At 40.0% G+C, this 12,344-nt stretch overlaps 1 protein-coding gene across 4 annotated transcripts in view; it reads right to left on the bottom strand.

The window, feature by feature from the left end:
* Positions 1-760, bottom strand: part of LOC143025320 (uncharacterized) — a 39,318-nt gene extending 38,558 nt beyond the window's left edge. Inside the window, exon 1 of one of the 4 annotated variants that reach the window (XM_076184798.1) lies at positions 709-760. The gene's annotated coding sequence lies outside the window, so the exon portion shown is untranslated. Of the gene's footprint in view, positions 1-420; positions 547-627 lie in introns of those variants that run through there. The other 3 variants (XM_076184795.1, XM_076184794.1, XM_076184797.1) reach the window with 3 other exon arrangements.
* Positions 761-12,344: the final 11,584 nt, after the last annotated feature.

The raw sequence follows: 12,344 nt of genomic DNA, 5'->3' as shown, positions 1-12,344 counted from the left end.
TATTCGTTTGCCGTAAATCTGATAATTGTGTATTAGTGCACACTGAAATATCATGCTAAAGGAATTTCAGCATAACCAAACTTTCATCCTTGGGGACAATATTGCATCAGAGGTATTTACTGAACTGGTATAGACTATAGGAAAGATTTGAGGAACTTGTTAAGGAACTATGTGTACTTTTCATTATATGCACTTCGTTATATTAATTCAATGCCAAATAAACTTATTATTATATATCAAATGTTTCTGGTGAACTCTACAGGTTGTTGGGAGTAATTTACTAGGTCTAGTGGCGTACACAAAACATCAGTTTAGAAAAAAATTAGTAAAGATGACCGTGGGTCACTTATAAGGTATGGTCTGATAATGGCAGTAGGTATAACTCAATAACTAATAAGATAGAGCATAGATATAACAAACCTAATAACTAATTTCTAACTTATTCTGCGATTCTACTGTTTACTTGATACAGACGTCCAAAACAAACTACCAGAATCGACCAAAATTTGAACGACCGCCAGTTCTGCAGTGCTCATGGGCGTTCTTATACCAAATCTACACAATATTTATTAAAAAATGGACGGAATATTTTTGATAACTTAGGATAGTGCATCTAGCTTGACTGACATTTACACGAACATGTGTTAGTATTCCTTATTGTCTCCAAGTACACGACAGTTTACTCTATGACTTCCGTGGAAAACAAACCATAAACAGGTTCGGGTTTATAGGAGGGAAAATCTTAAATGATGGCAGGAGAACAGACGGGGACGACATCCGTTGTTTAGTTTCTTATCAATACGAGGGCATTCATCACTTGCTTGTTTTGAAATTAGTTTTGTCTTTGTAACGGCACATTCGTTAGATATTTGGAATAGATAGATAGACTTTATTTGGCAATAAATCAATGTACATGAAGTGCTAATAATGAGAAGAAGAACACATAGTTCGAAATAATAAATGTAAATTGCCGAGGATAACACAAAAAGCATGAACGCTTATTTCCATTGTGGTCCTCATCAGGTAATTTTTCTACATTAAGTCACACGGACAAACATACATAGGGGGTTGAGGGGACCAGAGACACTCATGAGTAATACCAGTCAGTACACATATGACACGTAAACATTGTTATATATTTGCTAATATTACTGAAATGTTTGTACACATAGGAACATTGAGTCCGAATATTTGAGCACCATCCAAAAGGAACCTTGCATTAATCAAAGGAACAACAAAATAATGTTAAACTGTAACAAAACAGTATGAGTGAGTACTATATCGGAGTAGTACCATTAATAATATATTGCATTTTTCTACATCTGTATCAACATGTATGAGTGAGTCAGAGTAGGATCATTAAATGATATACTACAATATTCAACATCTGTAAACATGTAGTTATAGTGAATCCTACACTGCAGCTAGGGTTACCTATTAATTAAATCTAACATTTTACCTGAATCTCAGGACGGAGTGGGCAATTACTATGAGTAGTACATTATAACCTGAAGCACCAGAGGTAGGGTACAGGGGACCAGTACTCGAATGAGTAAAACAACAAGGAGAATGAGGAAAGAGGTCAGATCATAACTGTTCTCGGAACCTACCTGAGGCATATGCCATATTATGACTGGCAAAACAAAGGTGGAAACCAATTTGTAAACATCAATCATTGTTATGCTTAACTAAACTTCTGAAAAAAGGGGGGAGGGGAGGTCAGAAACAGTTATGAGTGAACGCAGATATGGATGGTATTACTCATGGATTCAGGTATCCCTCACTAAGCTAGTAGTACACAAAATCAAGGCTGTTCTCTGTCCATAGCTGAGACATATAGTAACCCTTGACTTTTTTCTTGAAGGTAACCTTGCTATTTGTCTTCTTAATGGACACAGGTAGTGAGTTCCATAGTTGAGCACCTGTGAAGTGAAAACTGTTTTTGGTGAAGGGACCTGCATGAGGTACGATAAGAGACTCTTGACTATTCCGGGTTCGGTTCTCAGCCGATAATGTAAAATTACAGCTCACATATGAGGGAGCAGAATTATGAATCACATTGTAAACCTGGTTTAGTTTCAGCTGCTGGACACAATATTTTACTGGTAACATTCCTACCTTGCTAAATTCTTCAATACCAATATGACTACGTTGAGGTAGGTTTAGTATGAATCTAATTATCTTGTTCTGTGTAACCTGTAGCCGGGACTGGTTTTTTCTGCTCAGACTACTGTACCAAGAGCTACAAGCGTAATCGAAGTGATGTTGTAACAGGGCTGAGACCAGAAGCTTCTTTGTTTCCAGATAAAAATTTCTGGCTTTTCTGTACAAAAATTTGACTTTATGTGAACACTTGGAAACAATCTTATCTGTTATAGCATTCCCTGAGAGGGACTGATCTAAGGGTATTCCAAGATAGGTTACTTCTTGTTTTGACTCTAAGACATTAACCCCACATCTGACCTGTACATCGCTGCGTTTCCTGAGGTTGGGTTTGGATGCGAAGACAATACTTTCCGTTTTACCGAGGTGTAAGGACAGCCTATTATCTATGAGCCAGTCCTGGACCGATGACAGTTCGACACTCGGTTTCTCCTCTACTTCAACCGGGTCCCTACCTGAGACAATTAGAGCAGAGTCGTCTGCAAATAGCAGTAACTTACAGTTCACCGCACCTGGCATGTCGTTAATATAGATCAGGAACAGCAGTGGTCCTAGAATTGAACCTTGTGGTACACCACAAGTTATCTCTCTGTCATCTGAGCGGGCTTCATTTACCTGTACTAGTTGATTGCGACCTGTAAGGTAGGACTTGAACCAGCCAATATTCGCCACTCCTAATGCCTGAAGTTTTTTTAATAGAATATCATGGTCCACTGTATCAAATGCCTTTTGAAGATCCAACAAGACTAAACCCGTGTAATTACCTCTGTCGCATTCCTGTTTTATCAGATCGTAAAGGTATATTAAGCTGGTGTCTGTTGAGTAGTTCGTTCTAAAACCAGATTGCATACCGTATAGTAGATTACGTTCCCTGGGGTAGGTATCTAACTGGTTGTATACGGTACGTTCCAAGACCTTCGAAATAATACCTAGAATTGAAACAGGCCTGTAGTTACCTGCCTCAGTTTTTGCGTTTTTCTTGTAAAGAGGTGTTACCCGAGCCCTTTTCATGTCGCTTGGGATAAATCCTGAACCAATAGACAAATTTATTATGTGGGTTATTGGGGGAGTAATAATTGAGGCTCCATCCTTAACAAACCTCGCAGGAATGTCATCTAACCCTGTAGCCTTATTGGCACTTATGCTAGCCAGTAATTTAAACACTTCTTTTTGAGTGGTCTTATGCAGTTTGAAACACTTTGAGGACTTGTCCTTATAATACTCCTGAACGTACCTCAGCCCAAACTTCCCAGAATCTGTAGGGAGGGATTTGGAAGGGTATACAATATGTATTCTTGTTGACAATTTTTTCACATTATCCCTCAAATAAGAATATATTATAATATAATAATTGTTTAATATGTGTAGTGTATTCAGTTAGGAGCATATTAGATAGACATGGAGCAGATTTTTCAAATGTTTTATGTCGTTTTATTGGACCGTGTTTCGAAAACAGGTGTTTATCTAATGAATTTGTCACAACTTTGGGTTGTGACACACGGCCTGATTTTCCTTCTCATTTTCTTACATCTGCTTTCAAACCCCAGTTACCAAATACTTTCGCTCAAGGGCCTAACCGACGCAAGCTCCACATTTTTTCGTCTCCTTTCAGCTCTTTTCGGCTATCAATTCCCTCTACTCTTGGGAATCACCGGAACTATTAAAGCCTCTAGCACAGAAGTTCTCATCCTTGCTTGGCCCATACACCCCTTTTATCATTTGTCACTGTCATTCCCCCCTCCTCTCCAAGATAGTTTGTTTCAAAAGGTGCATTCTAAATATTATAATATGCAAATATTACTAAAATCCTTTTATTTTTCCTAATCCTAAGATTAACTTGGGTCAGCACTGGTATAATTCCAGCCCAGGTTACAGGCCAGATCGGCCAAAACCCATAATTGCTTTCCTTACCCCGTAAAATTATTGTGGTTACAATTCACCCCCAGAAAATCCAAAATTACCCCCTGGGGGTGAATTTCACCCCTAATGAGAACCCCTGCTCTAGCAACTACTTCTTGATATTTTTCCTTCTCCTTATCCTCATTAACCATTGTGCCAATTTGGCAATCAGTTACAGTGCCTTAACGAATTTGAGAGAGACTTCTAATTGCTCAGGAAAGCCCTCCCCCCTCCCTTTAGTTCCAGGTGTCTACATATGCCTGCGAGCAAAGACACGAATGTTTAATATTAAGTGTGGGATTCCACAACTTCTCAAGTGTACTGTTCCTTCCTGCAGTTGTAAGTTGCTACTTTATGATTAGAATTAGTGTATTACACTGGGTTGCACCAGAAAAAAAAAATTTCTTGCAACAGAGACGTCATTAACGTTTTTCATTACAGTTTCGCATGCTAAACCCATAAAGCATACCCATTTTTTCAGGGAGGTCCTCATTTTTTTGTAATAACTGACACTATATTTATAAGATTCATTGTGCAGAAATGCGTCTAAGCCAGGTCTATAAAAGACCTGTGAATATATAAGGGTAAGTAAAGGACATTCGAGGTTGACGGTACATTTCATATTATTGAAAACAAACAAAAACATGATAAATGGGCATAACATACATGCAGGCATGTAGATATCTGATTACAAAAAACACAGTTTTATTTGAAAGCTGAAGGCAGCTATTCTCCTTGAAAAGCACGCTTTCGCGACATTCTCTTGTGTGCCGGTTTATCAGCAGATGTTGTCCAGCTTCTTCGAAGAGACCAGCAGTAATCAGCCATCATGGTCACACTCCAATTGCCTTGATAGCGGCGCTCCATTTCGGATATATCTTGATGGAACCTCTCCCCCTGTTCCTCACTGTACTCACCCACGTTAGCAGGAAAGTAGTCAAGGTGGCTATGTAGGAAATGTATTTTGATCCTCATGCATGCGCCAGCCGCCTCATATGCTTGAAGCATGTTCTCAACCCGTTCCTTGTAGTCATCAGATTTTCTGTTCCCCAAGAACCCTGCCACAACTAACTTAAAACTTTCCCAAGCACTTCTTTCACGAGGTGTTAATGCTTCACTAAATGCGGAATCTGACATAAGCTCACGAATCTGTGGTCCTACAAATATGCCAGCTTGCAGTTTAGCATCACTAACAAGAGGGAATTTATGGGACAGGTATTTAAACCCTTCTCCATCTTTCGGAAGTGATTTCACAAAATTTTTAATCAATCCCAGCTTTATGTGAAGGGGAGGTAGAAGCACTTTCTCTGCTGGTACAAGTGGTAGTGTTTTGACGTTATGGCGGCCAGGTACAAATTCCGTCCGTTGTGGCCACTCCCGTTGTCGGTAGTGTACGGAATCTGCACGGCTGTCCCACAAGCATAAAAAGCATGGATGTTTTGTGTGGCCTCCCTGCATCCCTAACAAAATAGTCAGGACCTTTAGGTCACCACAGAGAAGCCAGTTGTTATCCTGATATTGTATGTTGTTAAGAAGAAGTGACATGGTAGCATAGGTTTCTTTTAAGGTAACAGAATGAGCAATGGGCAATGATGCTACTTGTTTACCATTAAAAAGTAGCACAGCTTTCAGACTCCTGGTGGAGGAGTCTATAAAGAGCCTCCATTCTTCAGGATGGTATTCTTTGCCCATGTGTTCTACAAGACCTGAAACATCGTGGCAATACATTATGTCATCTGACTTAATAAAGTACTGCACGAATTCCTGCTCTCAATGCCTATACCATGCAAAGTGTGTATTACTTGCCAAAAGATTTTTCTCTGCTAACCTTGAACCTAACAATTGTGCAGATTCTTTTGACAGCCCAAGATCTCTTACAAGGTCATCTAGCTCACTCTGTTCAAACAACTGAGGACTTTTCCCAGAGGTCCCAGTCAACTTGATCTCTTGATACACATCCGGATTTTCACCGTCACTACATGAAGAGTCACTTGAACTAGCACGGTGTACATTCTCAGGAGGTATTGGCACAGGAACATCATCACTGTGTGGTACAGGTTGCATAGCTGATGGAATGTTTGGGTATTTAATGTGTTTCGAGCTTTTAGCATTTCTTCCTAGCGGTTTCACCATACAAAAATAGCAGTCTTCAAGGTGATTTGTAGGTTCCCGCCACACCATTGGTATACCAAATGGCATTGACTTACGGTTTCCTTTACTCCAATGGCATAAACCAGAAAAACAGTTCACACAGGCAATGTGAGGAGCCCATGGTTTATCCTGATCTCCAATTCTGATGCCAAAGTAGGCACGATAGAGATGTTTTACTGAAGAAGTGATGGTGCGCTTCTGTTTTGATGGTGTGTACTTGCCGCATATGTAGCAAAAGGAGTCGGGGTGGTTCTTGCAAGTCCGTGGCATCCTTCAATTAATGAATCTGCAGCAATCCGTCAATGAATCTGCAACAAAATAGGTATATAAACATACTAGTATTAAACTAGTATTAAACATATATATTAATTAAATTAATACTCACAATTAATAGATTAAACCTAATACCTACAACACTCGACTAATTAACGTAAGGCGCCACAAATCTGGCGCGGATTAACAAAACACTACACTAGGACATATGCTGTAACACATAAACTAGAACTTTTGGAGCAAAATGACTACTACCACCATGATCAGCACGAAAAATTGGTCTAGAAAATGATACTGTCATTTATGTTGCATTTTTGATGCAGCCCAGTGTTACATTCAAGTGTTACCGTTCGAATTAGTTCTAACGGTTTCACCCCCCCCCTCCTGCGTGCTTGCCATTTATTGTTTAGGCTAGTTTTAATTAGACTAGTTAGGATCATATCTTCCACTCTCGTGAATAGTGTCTACCCTCAAAGAACAATTAGAACTGTTTCAACTTCCACATAAACATTGCACTGCGCTCCCTTCAAAACTAGTGATTGGAAACGAAGAAGTAACGGCAACGGTGTATGCCATACAACGTATGGGCAGGCAGTTGACCCCTTGAGTGCCTGTCCACTGGCAGTTCAGCTTGGGTTCACACAGAGTGAGGTGGGACACATGTGTCCTCGGAAGGTCCAAATGTGCATCATTCTCGCGTAGAGTGGTCACTGCGAATTCCACTCATTAATATGAACTGTTTAATCGTTAATCATATACGGCTGATTAACTATAAGTGACTAGTGTCCGGAGAACTCGTGAATATCAGTGCCACGGCATTCAGTGCCCCGTGACCAGGAACATGTCGGCGAAGAGTGTTGCCTTCAGTGATTACCCAACCTAATTGGTCTGCAGTATCGCAGCAAGAGGGTGCAGAATCGCCCCCTTTCGGGACATCCTGACCGGAAAGGAACTGGCAAAATTACGGAAAGACGTCTGCGTAACCGACCTCAATTCCTGCCCTGAGGTGCCACCCACGAGGACGGTCAGTTCCCACCGAGCTCAACTACAAAGGCCTCCACACCCCAGACGCAGACCCGCACCTATTTGAAGACATCACCGCAACCAGCAGAAGACGATAAGAGAAGTAAAGAAAAATGTCGACTTAGTGGTTAAGTATTAGTTAGATGTCATAGACTTGCACAGGGATTAGGTAGGATACATAAGTGAAATTAGGTTATCTGTTAAAATATCCTACTAAGTATTGAGTAGCATGGTTACAATGTTTGATTGTAGAACTAATCTAGATCATTAAACCTCACAATAGGATGATCTGTTTGATTAGCCTAGGATGGTCTACTTAATGAGTTGTCCCCCCACCCCCCTCTTTGACTTATGTACACGCGCGCCGAGAAGGGAACGTGCGTGGTCCCGGTCGGTGACTCAAAACTCCTGGACTTCGGCTTCCCACTGCAGCTATCTATATCCCTTCATCTCATCTAAGGTAGGTATTTCCCATGCCCCCACAACCTCCACCTCCTCCTTCCACTGTCCAGGGATTTTGTGACAGAATTTCTGGCAAATTTTTTAGAAGTGCACATCTACGTAATATAACAATAGGAAATTAGATATTCATTTTGTAAATTATGATACATATACCAAAGGCTTTTTTTTCCAAAAACCACTCCCACCCATTCCATCCCCAACATACTCCATTCCCATCCACCCTCTTCCTTTGGCACCTCCTGGATGACGGGTCATCCCTGCATCTTGTCCACTGCCCTGAGTCAGAGGCAGTGTCGCAAGACACAGCGCATCCACAGCAAGGCCGCTTCATTAAATCGACAACCCCCCTTCCTCTCCGTCCCCTCATGCAGAAAAGAAGACGGGGAGAAATCCCTTCGGGCTGCGTCAATTCGTTTCTCACGCATACTCCCTCATTCCCCACCCATTCCACCTCATGCACTACATCATCATCCATACACAGCCATTCTCCATTCACCCCTATCATCTGTCCTCTCCTGTCCTTCCTTAACAGATACCCACCTCTTTCCTAATGCCCCTTTTACCCCATCCATCCAGCTCATCCATAGTTGTCCCCTCATGTTTACTCCTTCCACCTGCCTTCCACACCTCTTTTACTAGACTTTTTTCACTCATTCTTTTCATGTGTCCAAACCATCTCAATACTCTTCCATCAACCCTATCTCCCAACTCCCTTTCCACCCCTGTTTTCCTCCTCACCTCATTTCTAACTCTATCCAGCCTAGTAATCCCTATCATACTTCACAGGCACCTCATCTCAAACACATTCAAACTCCTCCTCTCTTTCTCTCTTTTGTTCCATGGTTTTGCCCCATACAGTGCTGTCGGCACAATCACTCCTTCATACAATCTCCTCTTAGCATCCATTCCCAAACGTCTATTTCTCACTACACTTTTTAATCTCCCAAGGTATTTACTCTCTTCTCTCAGTCTATATTCTACCTCCACCTCCACTCCCTTTCCTGCCACATTTGCACCTAAGTAACTATAACTATTCGCTTCCTCCAGTCTCTTTCCCTTAATACTCACTTTCAGTCTGCTGCCACATTCTCCCCTTCTACATCTCATCACCTTACTTTTGCCAACAATTATCTTGAATTTCCTTCTTTCGCACACCTTTCCAAACTGTCACTAACTTTCTCAATCCCTCCTCTGATCTTGGTACAAGCGCGATGTCGTTAGCAAACAACAGCTGGCTTATCTCCCACTTTTCTCCATTTTCTTTAACCATCTCCAATCCCTGACCAAATACTCTTTCATTTACCTCTCGCATTACCCCCATCCATGTATAAATTGAACAGCCAGGGCGACATAATACATCCCTGACGAAATCCCACCTTTACATCAAACCATTCACTCTTTCCATTTCTAATCCTAACACAAGCTCTACTAATCTCGTAAAAACTATTGACTGCTCTTAAAAGCTTTCCTCCTATCCCATATATCTGCAATACTTCTCACAGTGCCCTCCTGTCAAAGGATTACAAAGGCGGAGCATGCCGACAGGAGACCTTTTGATCCATATCTAGGTCGGATGAAAAAAAAAATCATAATAATTAAAAAAATAAAAACTATAATAATGTAAATAACAAATAAAATACATAAATAAATGCATAGGTATAGTTAAAATAATAAACAAACAGGTAAATAGTAAATAATAATAAATTGACATATAACTAATAATAAATGAAAATCAGACAGACAAATGATAACAAAAAAAATAAAATAGTATAAGATAAATTATAATCATTACAGCATCTTACTTAGATATTTATCTAAATGATTCTTAAAGCTTCGAACTGAACTACATTGCACTACCTGTGCAGGAAGTTTATTCCATTCATTAACTACACGGTTGACAAAGTTGTTTCTACCTACTTCCAATTTGAATCTATTTCCGGGACAGTTTGAGACCATTGTTTCTTGTCTGATTCTCATTCAATGTGAAAATGTTGTCACTTTTGATGTCAATTCCCTTTAAAATCTTAAAGACCTGTATCAAGTCACCTCTGAGTCTACGCTTTTTTAGGGAAAACAGATTCATGTGTTTTAGTTGATTTTCGTATGATATATTTTTGATATTTGGAATCAGTTTTGTGGCTCGCCGTTGTACTTTTTCCAGTCTGTCTTATGATGCCTTTTCCAGATCCATAAAAGCCCGAAAATCATCCATATCTTTTCCTATAGCTTTCTCACATATCTGTCTTACCACAAAAATCTAATCTACGCAACCCCTACCTGTCCTAAACCCACACTATTCCTCACCAATTACTCCCTCTGTTCCTCTCCTAATACTCTCAATCAAGATCCTCCCATAAGCCTTCCCAACTACACTTAACAAGCTAATCCCTCAGAAACGACTACACTCGCACTTGTCCCCTTTTCCCTAGTAAAGTTGAACTATACAGGCACTCCTCTAGTCCTCCGGCACTCTACCCCCTTAAATTATAATACATCAACGTAATATACATATTTCTTGGCGGAAATTCATAAAAAAAAAAATCTTGCTAAAATAAATACACTACCGAACGGAGCTACGACGATAGGTGGTGGTAGTGGTGGTATTATTATTATTATTATTAGTAGTAGTAGTAGTAGTAGTGGGGTGAATGTCTTGGCTTCGTTGTCCGTTTTGGGCTTCGCTTCGTTTAATTTCGGACTTTGGTTGCTCTGTGTTTCCAGAGGTTATACGTTGTTTGTCTGTTCGCTTCTAGGTTTTTGCTTAAGCATCGAACATTAATAGTTTCTTGATGATCTCGTCTTTGTTTTCCGGGTAGGGTTGTTGGAGCAGTTTGTTTCGGGATCTGATCGATGATAGCTCGTTGCAAGATCTAAGGATATAAGGTCTAACCACTTCCGACCGAATTTCGAGGGAGTTGGCGCAGCGGGCCCGTGAACGTCACCTGGCTTTTCAAAGTGGGGTTCTCGGGTCCTATAGCTGTCAGTTGAAGCTGGTCCGTCGTTCGGGAATGTCGTTGCCTTCGCTCGCACCGCTCCACGCAATTAGTTATATTCTGACAAATATTATATAAAATATATATATAAATATATATAAAATATAGTTCCTGTCTATATATATGAATATATAATATATATATATATATATAATATATAAATTATTATAGTTCCTGTCTTCCTTGGCGTTTCACAGTTTTCTTCAGTGTTTCACAAAGAGAAAACGGACCCAGCCTAATGACGTCAGAAGCTGCGCACAATAATTCAAACGGTCTGACCTGTATATTTAGACCTTGGCTCGTTGCACTCTATTAATAAATACTCGAGGTTTTCTTCGCTCTGCCTGCATAGGGAGCAGCTTCTATTTACCTAGTTGTCACAACTAGCACCACATTTGGAAGAAAGAAAGAGTTGAATAAGCGAATCTATATATTTCGATTGCTAACTGCAATCCTCTTCAGTAGTACAAGGTGGGAGGAGGGTGCTATCTTAAATAGCGACCGCTTACAAAGGTAAAGGAACTAGGGAAGGGGTAAAATATTACTACCCTCACTCGCTCGTGACCTGAGGATGACCAGAGGTCGGGTCGAGGGGAGGGTGAGGAAACCTGTTAACGATCAGTTTTGTAATGATTGTTAACAGATATCCTCCCCACCCCCGAGTGAAAACCGACTTGAAGTGTTTGGTCATGACTTCAGCCATTTCTGTATCTTCTGTGTATTCTACATCCCCTTGTCGTAGTTTCACTATTTCCTGTTTGTTTTTTAGTTTATCGTTCACATATCTATAGAATAGTTTTGGCTGATCCTTACATTTTTCTAATATGTATTTTTCATAGTTTCTTTTTTCCCCTGCGTATTTTTACATATGCGTTCCTTTGATTATCATATATTTGCCACTTTCTAGTTTTTTTCTTTTCTCCATCTTCTCCAAGCTTTATCTCTACTATCTTTCGCTGCGCTGCACCTTCTATTAAACCAGCACTTAATATACACCTTTTCCTGTTTTTGCTTTGGGACATATTTATCCATTCCTTCTTTATAGATTTTCATCGGAATCATCCATTTTTCTTCCGCTTGTGTTTCTTCATTGTAGAATCTTTCCTAGCTCGCTTAGAAAAAAAAATTCTCCGTCCGTTTTACTATACATCAGTCTTCCTTTTCTGTATTCATCATTTCTCTCTATATATATATTTCCTCCTTTAGTTCTTATTCAAATTGTATGTGGTTACTCTTCGCAATTGGTGTCTTGTATTCAATTTTGTCCACAATTTCAGGTTCTGACGTAAATAATAGATCTAGTCTCGATGGTTCTTCGTTATTTCTAAATCTAGTGCTTTCTTTTACCCATTGTTTCATTGTATGTTCTATAGTCATGCC

The sequence above is a fragment of the Oratosquilla oratoria genome, chromosome 5 (genome assembly GCF_046742065.1).
Source record: "Oratosquilla oratoria isolate Oo_2021 chromosome 5, ASM4674206v1, whole genome shotgun sequence".
Lineage (NCBI taxonomy): Eukaryota > Metazoa > Arthropoda > Malacostraca > Stomatopoda > Squillidae > Oratosquilla > Oratosquilla oratoria.
Note: the sequence above shows the minus strand (reverse complement) of the source record. Positions and strands in the feature narration are given on the sequence as shown.